The following is a 16824-nucleotide window of genomic DNA, read 5'->3' as shown; positions in this document are numbered from 1 at the left end:
ATATTATTAATATTATCAAGCATACAATGTTTTAGCATTAATTATGCTTCATTATCAGCAGTCTGAGCTGATTAGAGCTGACTAATTCACTCCTAGGTCTATTTTATCGAAATATAATTCAGTACAAATCTAATGACAAAAGAAAGAATTGAGGATGCAAATATTGCAAAAGCTTATAAAACTTATATTGTGATGGTGATATCGGTGTGACGTATTAGCCAGTACTCGAGTAGCTGCTCTCTAGTACCTCATTTGTCATGGAGCCGAGGTGCTGCTACCCGTAACCTCACACCTTAAATTGAGGGCACTAATAGCAAATGGAGTCTGGTCCACTCACGCTAACTGATCCAGCCTAAACCACTTTACTGGGATTGGGGCTTCAATTGGAATTGATTTTATATTTCAGACTCTTTTAGAATAATATCACCCTTTTACACTAAATATCTTAACGGTTTCTCTTGTCCAGTAAAAGTTGCTGTTAATTCTTTGATTCTTTGTGTCTATGATTCTACAGTGATTATTCGTTGTAGTGGAAATATTGCTAAAGGAAGAGTCCCGCTCACTAAGGATCTTATCAGAGATCAAGCTGAATGGGGGACATTTCAGGGGATGAGAATAGTCCTCAGTGTATCTATGGCTCCAGTAAATGTGCCACTATTATTGTCAGGTTAAGCGCTTTAGCTTGGGAGGTTTCAGCATACCGTAAATCTGAATAACAATTCTGTGAGACATTTGCCCATATTGAGCTTTTATGAGCTTTGCACCATTGTGTAAGCTCACATTAGGTATTTTTGAGCTTGAGAAATGAGTCACATGAGATACTGTTTATGTGTCCATATGGAGTGTTCCTTTCCCACTCAAATGGAGGAGTATTGGAGAAGATTAAGGTGTCAGTAACACTCTGAGCTGAAAAACCTTTTTTAACTAGTTTAAGTTGGAGGTGGAGAATGGTGTGTGTGTGTGTGTGTGTGTGTGTGTGTGTGTGTGTTAAAGAAAAGCAGCGTCAGGCAATAAGCTAACTGGGAAAAACAAATTGCATTCCATTTCATTTTGTTCTTTTTTTTTTTTCTTAATTTTTGCATTTGTAATTTAACGGTTAAAACAAAAAATACGCATAATTACAGTAATTGCTCTCTAAAGCAAAATCTGGTGAATACTTTCTATGTATGTTAATGATACTCCTGAACCACAATATCCATCTAAATTGTGAGTAATTGGTGACGTTCTAATTTGTGATCATCTATATACACTTTGTCAGAATTGTTTTCTTTCAGTGCTAGTTTACGTGAGCTTTATCCGAACCAATAATATTTCTAAAGTCACGCCTCTGTGCCAGTCAGCTTTTACCAAAACTGTACATTCACATGTGACAACGGTCTGTATATATTTTGTGCAAACTAGCAAACAAAAACGAAACTTGCAAGGGAACAAAAAGAAAGCTAGCAAGCCAAACTAGCAAATGCAGCCTTCCAGTTTACTCTCGTCAATTTATAATTCAGGTTCAGTATATACTGTATGCAACAGTTGTTTTTGTACTGTGGTTTTTGTGTGGTGTAGCAGGATGGGAGGCCATATTTTATTAAGCTACACAATACACAGCTCTTAGATCGGTTGGATCAGCAAATTCATCTGGTCTTTACAGTCCCCTCTCAAACTATTGGAACGGCAAGGCCAGTTCAATTGTTTTTGCTGTAGACTGAAGACATTTGGGTTTGAGATCAAAATATGAATATGAGAAGAGAGTATAGAATTTCAGTTTTTCTTTCCTGTTATGTATATGTAGATGTCTTAAATAATATAGAACATAGCACATTTTGAATCAGACTGCCTAATTTGTAGGTGAGCAAAAAATATTGGAACATGGGACTCACAGGTGTTTCTCGTTACCCTGGTGTGTCCTGTCCGATTTATTGTTTAAAAAGCAGCACGTCTCTTCTTCAACCATCCCAAAAGGATCCATGTTACACCCCTCTTCATCTCCCTCCACTGGCTTCCTGTAGCCGCCCAATATCAAATTCAAGGCCTTGATGCTCACGTACCAGACCTTGTCTGGAACAGCACCTCCCTACCTCAACACTCTCCTGAAGGCTTACGTTCCCTCACGCAATCTGCGATCGATCAGTGACCGATGCTTAGTAGTGCCTACTCAGCGTGACTCAAGGGCCTTTCCAGAACCTTCACACTAACTGTACCTCAGTGGTGAAATGAACTTCCAATCTAAATCAGGACCGCATAATCTGTCACTATCTTCAAAAAACAGCTAAAGATCCACCTCTTACGTGAGCACGTAACTAACCCATAAGATGCCAACCCCACATTATCCACCCCCAAAAAAACAAAAACAAAAACAACAACAACATACTCTGGCACTTATACCTCTACTCTGTGCACTCTGTTTTAATAGAGCTCAATTAAAAGATCTTGTATAGTAGCACTACTTGTATTGTTCTCTGATTGATATATCACTTTGCTTGTATTTCCTCATTTGTAAGTCGCTTTGGATAAAAGCGTCTTCTAAATGAATACCTGTAAACGTAAATGTAAACAATAAATACTTAATCAGAGGCATTGCACAAGTATTGGGCATAGCCAATAAAACAATTTGGAATGTACTGAAGAAGAAAGAAACCACTGGTGTACTGACCAACAGACACTGAATGGGTCCACCAAGGAAAACAACAACAGTTGAAGACTGTTGAAGAAAGCTGTGAAGAAAACCCCAAAGACAACAGTCAGTGACATCACCAACCTCCACAGGGCAGCAGCGAAGGTATCACAATCCACCTTTCGAAGAAGACTTCAAATGCATGCATGGCTGCTTCTGGAACAGGTTCACTAGTATTTGTTCATGATAGTAGCAGCAGAATGAATTCAGAAGTTAACAGGAACTTTTTGTCTGCCAATTTACAGAGAAATGCATCCAATATAATTGGGAGGAACTTCATCATGCAGCAGGACAATGACCAAAAACATACTGCCAACTAGGGCTGCAACTAACTATTATTTTCATAATTGATTAGTTGGCCGATAATTTTTTCGATTAATCCATTAATAGGGGGTGGGGGGGTGGGGTGGGGACTTTCAGTACCATTTTTTCATTTATTTAGAATAAAATCCACAAACTGAGTGTTACAAATATAAACTTCAGACTAAAATTTTACACAACTGTTTGTCCAATCACGGGATATGCAACCAAATATTAGGTGTTATTTATTTTAACTTACTTATAAAGACTTATCTGTCCCTATACTTTTGCTTGCCTAAAAATGTATTATCATGCAGACACTTCAATATTGTACTGTCTTGTTAACTGGGAGGTAGCACAATGGTGCAGTGGATAGTGTTGCTGCCTCAGAGCTCCAGTGTCCCCACTTCCCAAAAACATGCTGCCTGGTGGATTGACTCATGCCCAGTGGTCCTGAAATAGGCTCTGAGCCACCTCAAACAGGGTAACGTTAGATTCCTGAAGATAAATGAATGACTGTTCACTGGGACTTCAAAGCAAACTAACAAAATTTAACATGAAAGTGTTAGACCTCATGAGTAAACCTAGTGTATGTTAAAAACCCAGGTTTAAAAAAAAAAAACAACATATATAAAAGCAGAAAGAGCACAGCAGGAGAGAACACACTGTTTGGCATTTCCTATTTTAGTCCTATTTTCTAAAAAGAATCATGCACCAATAACCAACCAGAAGCTCTGAATGTTCTCCAGAGGCAATGGGTCTTTGAGGTTAAAACACACATCTTTTTTACACATTATGATAATCAAAGGGTTTTTCTTTGATTGTCATAATGATGCCAATACCTGCTAAAATCACTTTGTACAAAATAACATTTTATTTCAGAATCAGTTTGTATTTGAGACTCAAATGTGTGGTAGGGTCAGACACTGTCTATACATTCTAAATAATCCATATTGCTCCATATGTACAGACATGCATGTGGTAAAGCAAAAATGAAAGCCTGAAAAGGAAAAAAATTAAAATCAATTGATACCAGTGGCATAAATCGCTCGCATCTGCTGTGCTGTCAGCTGGCTCAGGCAGTTAAGTGCTACATTTATGTACTATTATGACCATTGTGTCCTGTCACCTTCATGCCTTAGAATATCAGCACTTTGAAAAGACTGGTTGGATGTGTGTGTGTGTGTGTGTGTGTATGTGTGTAAGTAATAGTATTGGATACTTTGAAAGGATTTTTGATTGCCCAGAGTTTCAGGGTTGGCAGGTCATGAATTATTAGTGTTTCTATAGTGGCCGTTTCATCGAAATTATTGACGTGACCAAAACGTTCTCAGGGAAGGAAATTACAAATGGCAGATACAGAACGTTTCCTTTTATTTCTTATCACGAGTCAAAGCTTTTCCTCAAGCATTTCTGAGCAGTTATTGAAATTCAGATGTTTGAATTTGAATTTCTAGCAGGATGAAGACAAACACTGCTACATAGCTTACGTAAGTGCAGATTTCATTACAATACCACATGAGGTTCAGGGGTTCAGCGCTAATAGATTCAGGGCAAAGAATCAGTGATGGACATAACAGATGAATATGCTATTAATAATGATACAAAATACCTCATAGATAGAAATCATGAACAGGAGGAGAATAGCATGTCTGTGTTCCTATAAGAGAAAATATTGATTCAATTCGTCTTGTATCATGTTTCAGTATTGTTCCTAGTAGCATCTTGAGATGGAAGAATTTCATGTTGTTGAATTCATCCAGCAATGAAGTGACTTGTATTTGATTTGAGTGTTGACTTTAGTTGTGCTGTCATATTTTCATGCCCTTTGACAAAATAAGGATTATCAGTCTTAATGTAAAAATTTGTATTATTATTATTATTTATTATTATTATTTTTTTTTACAAATATAGTTCTCCTTAAACATCAGAATATAAGGTCCATCTGCTACAGATGTTTTTTGGGCAATAATACTAATAGGCACAGGCCTGTTTGTATGTTTTGAATTCAGTGCTTGTGCTGAGGCAGCTTGGAGGGCTTGCAGCACTGCTTTTTCTACCTGCAGGGTTCAGAATAGATAATTATGTATGTGCCTCAGTGTGAAGAAGAGCAAGGAGAGACACAGAGATAGAGAGACAGACAGAGTGAGTAGGTGTGATGGAGCTGCTCTGTCCACAGATGTTCGGCCGGCTGTTCTCTCTCTCCGAGTCTCAGACGGACTGGCAGTGGCGGGTGAATCACCAAAATCATGGGTCTTTATTCGCTGTGGAAGGAAGAAACCGGACAAAGCAGATGATGTTTGTCATGCATACATAAGCAGCATATTTCACTGTCAGGAATTGGAACTCGCCAGATATAGAAAGCACCCATGCTTTACCTACTTTACACTAATCTATATAGACAACGCACCCCACGAGGCAACCCGGCAGGAAGTAAAAGCTTTCCCTTGATGGAAACATGTATATATTATATATATATAGGTGGTATTTATTTCTTTGTCGTCAGAGTTGAGGAGTTCATCTAAGCACAAAGAAATAAATACCATTTTTAGTTTGCTGTTAATTATTCAACATATATATTCTGTTCCCTTGAAGGTATTCTGGGAAAGCTTTGAGAATTTTAGAACTGTAAATAGTCTTTCTTTCTTTGTGGTCAGATTTTAGGGGTTCATCCCAGCAGTGCTTTGTGAGAAAGTTGATTTCACTGCTCACTCATACGGCAGTATAGTTTTTCCTGCTTGGCATGTAGCTGATGCGAGAACAAGCCCTCCAGGATGGTAAATACATTAAAGACTCCACCGACAAGATCATTAGTGGCTGAATGTGAATCAGTAGAGGGCTCTGTAGCATTGCGGAAGAACACCATGATCAATATGTCTCTATGTCTTTGACCACGGCACGTATTATTAGGCTATCTTTCTTTTTCAGTTGTGGTTCTTTGATCGACTCAGCTAAGATGTTTACACCTTAGATCATGCTGTCGGTTTTTGTGCTTAAAGCTTTGGAAAAGCTGCTAGATGTGTGCCAGATGATCTACAGTCATTGTACTAGCTAGACATCTGCCATTAAAGAAGCAGTTTGTAATTCTTTGGGCCCTCTGCTGCCTGTGAGGTGAATTGCAATTGCAGTGAAGTGAACTACAATTTCTTGTTCCATCTATCCATCCACCCACCTGCTATGGTAAAACTTTGTATTAGAGGTTGACCAATAGTGGATTTTACCAGTACTGATAACTAAGTTGGGCGGTGCCTGCTGATAACCGATTAATCAACCAATAGTTTTTAAAATTGATCCTGAATGAAAACATAACACTCAAAGTAAAATATTGCTGAATTTTCTTACAAAAATAAACAGTACTTGACTGTACAATGAAAATGTACTGTACTTTTTAAAATGAAACAACTAGGCTATATAAATATGAATATATATTAACTATTAAAAATATTAAAGTAAATAAATATATGCATCCAAACTGAACCAAAAAGTAACACTCTAAATAACAAATAAAAATAGACACATCCAAAATTAATAGAAATACACTTCAAATAACACAACAAAATTTGTCAGCGATAGTTTTTATTTCTCCTCTAGAGGCCGCTCTCGTACCGTATAATGACAGCGGACCCTTCTCAGCCGCTTCCACAATGATCGCAACCGGGATAAACTATCGGTGTCGATTTTTGTAGATAACCATAATTTCAGCATTCCTTTATTGGTACCAATTAATTAAAACTGACTTCTATTTTCTCATGAGTTGCTTTTTTTTTAGCTGAAATTGGCAGAGCTCTGTTCCTACAGGGGATGGGAATAATTTCTGGGCCCGAAAGATGTCAACAAACACCTGAGTTGAAAAAACTTACCGTTTCAGAAAAATGGTTCATCAGGGATTCTTTGGATGCTTTATGGCTCTAAAAGGATTAAATGTCTAAACCTTTCTGAAAGCAAACCCATATCATTTAGGGTTCTAAATAGAACCTTTCAGCCTTCCCCCAGAGGGACAAACTGAAGAGTACTCTTTTTCTTGAGAATGTAGCGAGAGCTATTGAAGGGAAATGTGTGAAATCTTTTTTTTTCTTATTCTAGTTTTTCTTTTTGAACATTAGCACAAGTGAATATTTCTGTAATTTACATATAATATCAGTGCTCATATAATTTATTTTGACCGTACACAAAGCCACATTGGAAGCTCCTTTCTAATTATATATCGCAATAAGCCACACGGCCCCACAAACTCTTTTCAACATGTTATTACTGTGCAAGTTGCAAGTGAAACACAGCCCTGTTATTTGAATTCATCTTTAAGCATTAACCCGGCACTAAACACAGACTGAGGGCGTGTTCACGCTGCCCATTGTGTTTGCTACAAAACATCTCTGACAGAATCAGGGCCCCGGCTGAAGCTCCACATCTCACTCGTTCTTGTGTGTATTAAACATATCACAGGAGTGAAAGCAGCAGAAGAGGCTCTCTTGCTTTTGCCTTGCTGGTTGCATGCCCACATTGAAAGCAAACAGAGAAATGGAGGGTTTTTAAAAAAAAAACTTTTTATCTTACGCAAAACAAAGGTTATCTGCCTGCATGCACTCTGGCACACAGTGACAGCTTAATAGTCTTACATAACTCAGGTCCTGAAGGTACATTATTTGATCAGAGATGCTGACATCCATCTCTGCCTCATACGTCCATCCTTTCTGACAGTGGCTTTTCCCTGCAGAAACAACGGCAATTCTGACCCTCGGCTCTTCTCCATCTGCTGCACGCCACTCTCTCTTTCTGGCTCTTTTTCTTACTTTCAAGCTTCCTGTCTTTTCCCCTGTTTCTTAGTGTCTATGAATACCAATCTGATCTAATGTCACCTGCTTTCACCTCCCGAGTAACTGCTGACTGAATCACAGCACCATCAATTTGATTCATTATTCTTTGATCTATGGGTTATTTGTAATTATGTTACTGTCATGGAACCCAGTAAAATGAATTGGAGCTGTAACTTAGACACGCTCGCTAAAAGAGGCTGTAGATGACAAGATTTAGTAAATAAGGGATAATGATTTAGTAAAAAGGGGATATGGGATAATACCACGTATTTACATATAGTGCTGTGAAAAAAGTATTTAATTTCTTCTGTTTTTGTGTATATCACATACTAAATTGTTTCAGAAATTAAAACAAAATCTAAGAGAAAACAAAGGTAACTTGAGTAAACACAAAATACAGTTTTTAAATGATAATGTTATTTATTGACGTTATCCAATACCAACTGGGCCTGTGTAAAGATGTGTTTGCCCCTGTAGTTACTAATTCCACAAATTTATGAAACTGCATTCATAATAGGGTTCAGCTGGACTAGACACAACCAGGCCTGATTACTGCAAACCCTGTTCAATCAAATCAACACTTAAATAGAACTTTTTCAACAGCATGAAGTTGGTTAAAAGGGTTTACCCAGTAACACACTATGCCAAAAATTGAAAGAAATTTCAGAAATGATGAGGAAGAAGGTGAAATACATCAGTCTGGGAAGGGTTACAAAGCTATTTCAAAGGCTGTGGGATTCTAAAGATCCACAGTGAGAGCCATTATCTCCAAATGGAAAACTCTGCACAGTAGTGAACCTTCCCAGAAGTGGCAGACTTTCCAAAATTCCTCCAAGAGCACAGCAACTGCTCATCCAGCAAGTCAAAAAAGAGTCAAGGACAACAGCGAAGGATCTACAGGCCTCTCTTTCATCAATAAAGGTCACTGTTCATGACTCCACTATCAGAAAGACACTGAACAAAAATGGCATCCATGGAACAGTGATGAGGTGAATACCACTGCTAACCCAGAAGATCATTAAGGCTCATCTGAATTTTGCCAAAACACACCTTGATGATCCTCAATCGTTTTTGTTCTGTGGTCTAGTGAGTGGAACTGTTTGGAAGACAGGGGTCCCGTTACATCTGGAGTAAACCAAACACAGAATTCCACAAAAAGATAATAATACCTACGGTCAAGCATGGTGGTGGAAGTGTGATCGTGTGGGGATGCTTTGCTGCTTCAGGGCCTGGGCAACTTGCAATAATTGAGGGAAACATGAATTCTGCTCTCTACCAGAAAATCCTGAAGGAGAATATCCAGTCTTCAGTCCGTAAATTGAAACTCAAGTGCAACTGGATTATGCAGCAAGACAATGATCCAAAGTGTAGGAGTAGAGTAGGTGGCACAGCCAGATTTTAAGTTTAAGGGGGCAATTTTGTTTTTCATATGGGTGATGGCTGTTGGATAACTTTTTTTTTTACTCATAAAAAAATAAATAAATAAAAACTGTATTGTGTGTTTAGTCAGGTAGCCTTTGTTTTATTTTGAATTTCGTTTGAAAATCTAAAACTATTTAGTATGAGATATACACAGAAACAGAAAAATACTTTTTCACAGCAGTGTATTTGTTTTAGTATAGTGTATTGTTTACTGCCCAATAACCTATTTATTTATTTCAGGAATTTTAAAATATTTTTAAGTTAATTAGTACTGTGTCTCAAAGGCAAAAAGAAATTTAATTGACTTACAGGTGTAATGTCAGTAAATACAATAAAGTGCTATACAGTATGTGTGCACACCTTCCCTCATCACTAGCCTTGAAATTTAATTATTCTATATTATTGTATATACATTGCTTCCTTGAATATTGCGAATATAACACAGTTTTATAACACTGTAATGTTGTCATAGTTACCATCTGGTCCTTCATTTGTTCATCTTTAGTAACTGCTTTATCCTGTTCAGTGTCAGAACCCCAAATGGGACACTACACATTTACCCACTCATTCACACATACAGTAGGGGTTACAGTAGAGTGGCCAATTCACCTACTGGCTACCTAGATATAACCCAAGCAGATATGGGGAGACTATGAATAACCACACAGACAATAACCTGAGCTTAGGATCGAACCAGAGACCCTGGAGCTGTGAGGTGACAACACTTCCTACTGCACCACCCACAATCTACAGTATGTCTGAAAAGTCTCCATACATAGGGGACTATGTTTGCCAGCAGTACGTCGCTTGTGCGTCCGTCAGTGGATGTCCATGGATGTCCACTTCTCGGTTGGGCTGCAACACTATGAGTCTTTTTAATTTTGGGGCAGTGGTGGCTTGGCGGTTAAGGCTCTGGGTTACTGATCGGACGGTCGTGGGTTCAAGCCCCACCACTGCCAAGTTGCCACTGTTGGGCCCTTGATCAAGGTCCTTAACTCTCTCTGCTCCAGGGGTGCTGTATCATGGCTGTCCCTGCCCTCTGACCCCAACTTCATGACATGCTGGGGTTTGCAAATAAATGAATTTCATTGTGCTGTAATGTGTATGTGATCAATAAAGACTCATTAATGTTTGGCAACAATGTTGTGTGTGATGTTCTTGCCTTGTTTCCTGTTAAAGTCCATCACAACCTTGTGACAGCTTCCCTATCCAACCATAAGAATGATTTCAATATCTTCTTTTTTTGTCAAAGGCATTCATAAAGGCTATCTGAAAAAAAATATACAGTATCTAATATAAACTATGAAAGTATTAAAAACACCAAAAAGTGTTAATTTTTGCCTATGTACTGTATGGAGACTTTTGGGGCACTCTGTATGTAATATCTAGTTTTATATAGTTTATCTTTGAATGACATTTTGTGTTTTAGAGATCCTCACACAAGCCTCGCAGCAACACGTGAAACTCTGAAGTATTTCATTTCGTTATCAATCATCCTATCATTTTATTTCTCACATGTTTATGGAATAGGCTCAGTTGGAGCACTGTGTCATAACAGACCCACTTCAGTTATCTAGTGAGTTTTTCTGTTTCGGATGATTTGGGGACCCATAGTCAAGATGACAAAATAAAGATCAGTAGTGATGCATAGCCAAGCAGTCTTTTTTTTTTTTTTTTAATTGTTTTTAGTAGAGTTATAAATGTGTTAGTTTGGAGAAACAAATGTTGACAACTCCATAATTAGGAGGTATGCAGCCAGAGCAGTGTGTTCAGTAAGTGCATGCATCGTCTCGCTTTAAAATCCTCTAGCTCTCTCCAAATGGAAATGCATCATATGATTTCTGGGTGAAGAAACGGTGCGCCTATGATTTATGGATTACAGTGACTGCACTTTGAATCAAGTAGTGGAGCAGCAGCAGCCAGGTTCTACCAGGACTGGGTCCTATCCAGAATAGCAATGGATTCTTGAGTTTCAGGAAGAATACAAATATTCTGTCAGTCAGCCTTTCTGAGCTAGATTCAGCGTGAAGGTACATGAAACATATGAAAATCATAAATGGTATCCTTTTGATTGAATGGAAGCAAACCATTGAAACGTCTCATTATCCCAATATGAGTTTCCACATTGCTAAGCATATTATGAAGTGCAACGATAAGAAAACTGTTTAAAGTTGGAAATAACAGGTTTGCTTAAACTTTCTTGCACACACACACACACACACACACACACACACACACACACACACACAACCCCAGAGTGAACTCTTTCATGCTGAAGGCGTGTGTGGTAAGGTGATGCCATTAGGGTAGGACCACAGAGACGCAGATTCATGCCTTGACTTTTACCTGCAGCTCATTTTTAAATATACTTCTTCAGGTCAGGCAGGTGCAGGCTAATATATGACCAAGAGTGAACTATTCAAGAGAACAGTTTATTTTTGTTATAAACAACATTTAAAAAATTACCATAGTTAAACCCTAAGTGGTTGTAAAGTGTGAGAGAACCACAGTGTGGTTCAGGTTGTGGCAAAGATAATGTGCGTTATTGAGTTTTGTAAGTTTATTGAGATTGTTCTTACTGGAGTAAATTTGGAATGACAAACTTTTGTTCTTTTGCCTCTGGATCTGTTCTTTTCTGTGGTTGATTCTCATGTGGCATGTACTGCAGTACACAGTATATTCAGTGCCGTTCTGTTCTAACTTACCTAGTGTGCAGGAGTAAGAAGTAATCTGTGTTTTGGCAGGCATGTTGGTTGTTCATGCTTACAATAAACCTATTCAATATTTTTTAGCCATGCAGTCTAATTTGCCGTATATCATTCATCCAGTTCAAGTTGTGTTTAGGGCCTTATACTCTAGTAATTATTGTTTGATTTAAGGAGAGATATGCTTCTGTTATAGTTACATATTTATTGAATAAACTTGAAAAACAGCAAAAAATATTAATGTTTCATTATTTTGCTGCACATGTAGTCAAAATTTTGATCTTGCCAACTCGCACCCACTTCCCATCACACAACAGCTACCAACCGGGAAGGGTGGGGCAGACATGAGCTTCCTCTGACACATGTGCAACCAACCTCAACAGCATAAAACACTTAAAGGTTTATCTGCCCTCTTCCGGATACATGAGCTCACAGACCCCCTTGATTGGCTAGTTTTGCTTTAATTGACAGGTGAGAGAAAGTTTATAGAAAGAGTATAGCATTTCTCTCTCTCAGAGAGCACGCCCCCGCCCTCCCACCCCCACTGTATCTTTTCATCCTTATTGTCTAGCCTTAGTTTTAAACCTGTATGTTCTTTTGTTTTTCTATTGACAAACTTAACGTATATAAATGTTAATGCATATATCCCTTTGAGTAAATATGAGAAATCTCATGAACTGTGCATCATACCCATAAATAGGAATCTTTAATTACTTCTCAAGGAAAAAAAAACCTACATACAGACACTAAAATATACCAGCATACACCAGTGGTGACCCTTACGCCTGCTCATTCTTTCCGACTTTTCAGTTCCTTCCCACATCTGTGGGTGTAAAATTTAGTGTTGCATTTGTGCAGCCAAACTTCTTTCCCCACTGGATTTGATGAATAATGCAGCATGCGTAACACGAATGTGTTCATGTGTAATTGTTTAAACAGCAAGAATAATTGAAAACCGTACAGGTCGCGGTTGGTGAAAATGGATTTTGGTTGCCAACAGCTTAAATGATTAGACTGCACTCAGCCCTCCCACACTGCCTTACTCTCAGCCGCTACCTTCCTATAGAATCGCAGTGCATTAATAAACATGCCAGTGTGGAGTAGCTGTTTTCAGAGGTGACTCCACCCCTCTCTCCCTGCAGCAAAACCTCTAGCAAAGCAAGGTAATTGTTTTGCATGCTTAAGCGCTATCAGCAAACAGGGTGGTAATCAATCAGTAAGCTTGCCATACCACTAATAGAAGTAATCACCGCTTTTGGGGAGAAAGAAATCTTAGTGGAAATTGAGTTGTTTTCACATAAATAGAAACCATACAGTGATACAATGTGAATCTGATACAGGACAACCATTTATCGCTTCTTATATTTGCATGTTAATTGAGTCTGTTAATACTTCACTTTATGCAAAAGGCATTTGCAGTCCATTTTTGGTTTGGATTTGTACAGATGTGTACAGTGTTGTCATGCTTTCCTGCCTGTTATTTTCTTGCTTTGGTAAAAGGGAAAAGAAAAGAACAAATACATTAGAGTGTAAAAGCTCACTACTGGCTCACCATCAATAATAAACCCATATTTCCTGTCATGCAGTATGAAATACAAGTGTTCGTTCTTCACCACACGGAAAGGCACTTCAAACAAAGAAAGAGGCAAGGCAAGATGGTGTCGTGAGAGATAAGAGAGGTGCTGAGGATATCCTCCTCTGCTGAGTTTTACTAGAGTGTTAGACACAATGATGCTTTCAGAACAGGAGAGAACTTTCCCTTATTGAAAAGGACTCATAGGAGCAAAACATGCCAGAGACCACAATACAAATTTATATAACTATTATATATAATATATATAAATTCAGAACAATATTTACTGAAAAACACTAAAAGAAGTTAACAATGTTCAGTCCGGACAGTATTTTTTGTGATTGGTGCGGCCAAAATTGCTTGATTTTGCTGCGGCTTTTTTTCGTGCTTTTCAAGTTTTTGTGCTTTTTTTTTTCCAGAAGACTACTTGAATTGGTGAAACTGAAATTGCATGAAATTGTTTTGCACGGTCTTTCGCAGTGATGTTTGTTGGTAAATGAGACCTTTCATGTTTGACGGGCATGAATCAAAAACGGCTTAGGCTGAATGTGTGTTGTGATGACGTCATATTACACATCTTGGTCCAAATCTGTGGAAATTCTGTGGTAATTTTGAAAAATTGCATGCTCCTCTGAGTACTGTGGAGTTTGCTTGGTTTTGTGCAAATTTCTGCGATTGCAAAATTTGTAGATGTTCAATATTCGTGTTGGTCACCACATCTGAAAAACTCATTTACAAATGAACACAAATGAATACAAATGAACGGAATATCTTTTGGCTTAATAAGACGTGTTACTCAGTCCGACTCCAGTTGCATGTAGAGCCATCTTAGTAATGCAACTAAGCAGAGCTATAAAAGAGCTGTGCTTGAATTAAGACGTATTAATTTGATGTTTTTTTTCTCTTGCTCTGGGCTGCTTGAACACTAATCTTTGTAATGAGAGTTAAATTGGCCCAGTGTGATTCAGGCCTTATTGTGCAGGAGAGAATGCAGAAACTAAAACACTAACAAAACTATACAGCCTGTCTCTAAGGCTTTCTCAGGCATACATTTAAAGCTTTTGAATGCGCATGCTAAAACATGGTGATTAAAGAAACTGACATTCATGTGGGGTTTAAACTCGGACACTACTGTGATTCTATATAAATGCAAAACTGTCAATTTAGCCATTTTTAATATTTCTTTGTCCACTTGGTCATCACTTTGTCACTCAGATACAGACATTTACAAGAATAATTGCCATTAAAACTAAATTAGACTATTAATTTAGAAATGCTCTACTTGAAGGGATTTACATACAAAAGTACCAGGATTAAAACTATGTCAATTAATACAAATATTTCATTTGGATTTAAAAACAGTAATGGAAATAACATTCCTAATGTTCTCCGATACACTATTATATTTTAATATTCCACCAGAAAAAAACATCTTTTTTGGGACTAACAGTAGGTCTGCCTGAGCTGAGCAAAGTACCTGGGATGGACTATACTGTTTGTGGAGATCAACAAGATACACTGCCACTAAACCATTCAGTGCTACAAATGCATTCAGTGCAGGACTTCGTCATCAAATTGTAACTTGATAGGCAGCCAGTTTAGCTTGAATAAGACTGGTAGCATGCTTCGTCTCCTGGTAAAGATGCAGGCTGATGCGTTCTGAAGGTTCCTTAAAATGGCAGCAGGGTAGCAACTCTATTCCACTCTTAACATTAAATGCATTACATGCATTCATTTCTCAGTGTGCTGTAGGGTTTGGATTTTCTTGTTTTGCATACATATACATACATATACATACATACATATATATGTGTGTATATATATATATATATATGTAGATATATAGTATCTCACAAAAGTGAGTACACCCCTCACATTTTTGTAAATATTTGATTATATCTTTTTATAACAGTGTAAATTTGCTGTCCCCTCAAAATAACTCAACACACAGCCATTAATGTCTAAACCACTGGCAACAAAAGTGAGTACACCCCTAAGTGAAAATGTCCAAATTGGGCCCAATTAGCCATTTTCCCTCCCCGGTGTCATGTGACTTGTTAGTGTTACAAGGTCTCAGGTGTGAATGGGGAGCAGGTGTGTTAAATTTGGTGTCATCGCTCTCACAGTCCCTCATACTGGTCACTGGAAGTTCAACATGGCACCTCATGGCAAAGAACTCTCTGAGGATCTGAAAAAAAAAAATGTTGCTGTACATAAAGATGGCCTAGGCTATAAGAAGATTGCCAAGACCCTGACACTGAGCTGCAGCACGGTGGCCAAGACCATACAGCAGTTTAATAGGACAGGTTCCACTCAGAACAGGCCTCGCCATGGTCGACCAAAGAAGTTGAGTGCACGTGCATCATATCCAGAGGATGTCTTTGGGAAATAGACATATGAGTGCTGCCAGCATTGCTGCAGAGGTTGAAGGGGTGGGGGGTCAGCCTGTCACTGCTCAGACCATACTCCACACACTGCATCAAATTGGTCTGCATGGCTGTCGTCCCAGAAGGAAGCCTCTTCTAAAGATGATGCACAAGAAAGACCCCAAACAGTTTGCTGAAGACAAGCAGACTAAGGACATGGATTACTGGAACCATGTCCTGTGGTCTGATGAGAACAAGATAAACTTATTTGGTTCAGATGGTGTCAAGTGTGTATGGCGGCAACCAGGTGAGGAGTACAAAGACAAGTGTGTCTTGCCTACAGTCAAGCATGGTGGTGGGAGTGTCATGGTCTGGGGCTGCATGAGTGCTGCTGGCACTGGGGAGCTACAGTTCATTGAGGGAACCATGAATGCCAACATGTACTGTGACATACTGAAGCAGAGCATGATCAGTATACAATATTCCAGCATGATAACGACCACAAACACACCTCCAGGACGACCACTGCCTTGCTTGTATATATAAAATCAGACTTTTCCCATATAGTTTCATATAAACTGTTGTCCTTTATTTGTATTGTTATATAATAGCATAAAATCTCTCTTATCATGGCATCCCTTCAACATGATTCTGGATCATTATCCTGCATTCTTTAACTTATGCATTTTAACAACAAATAATGAAGTTGCAGGATAATGAAGTAGTGCTGAGTGATGTAACTGAGACAAGACAGCATCTTCTCCAGCTACTAGAGGATGAAAGGACAATTACACTGTTTTGCGGTGTGTTTTTCAGGATGTTGGGTGAACCAGTATACTTTACAGTCTACAGAGGTTACTGTAGGCTTAGCTGGCCCAACAATCCGAGACCTCCTTTATGTTCAAGAGAATTTTGAATAATACCTCAGCTAATTGAATACAAAAAAGTATGTGTTTCAGTCTGCCTGTACATACAAGAG

General features: G+C 38.4%; 1 protein-coding gene across 2 annotated transcripts in view; it reads left to right on the top strand.

The window, feature by feature from the left end:
• tafa1a (TAFA chemokine like family member 1a) overlaps positions 1–16824 on the top strand; it is a 59861-nt gene that overhangs the window by 2309 nt on the left and 40728 nt on the right. The gene's annotated exons all lie outside the window — the stretch shown is intronic.

The sequence above is a fragment of the Ictalurus punctatus genome, chromosome 15 (assembly GCF_001660625.3).
Source record: "Ictalurus punctatus breed USDA103 chromosome 15, Coco_2.0, whole genome shotgun sequence".
Lineage (NCBI taxonomy): Eukaryota > Metazoa > Chordata > Actinopteri > Siluriformes > Ictaluridae > Ictalurus > Ictalurus punctatus.
Note: the sequence above shows the minus strand (reverse complement) of the source record. Positions and strands in the feature narration are given on the sequence as shown.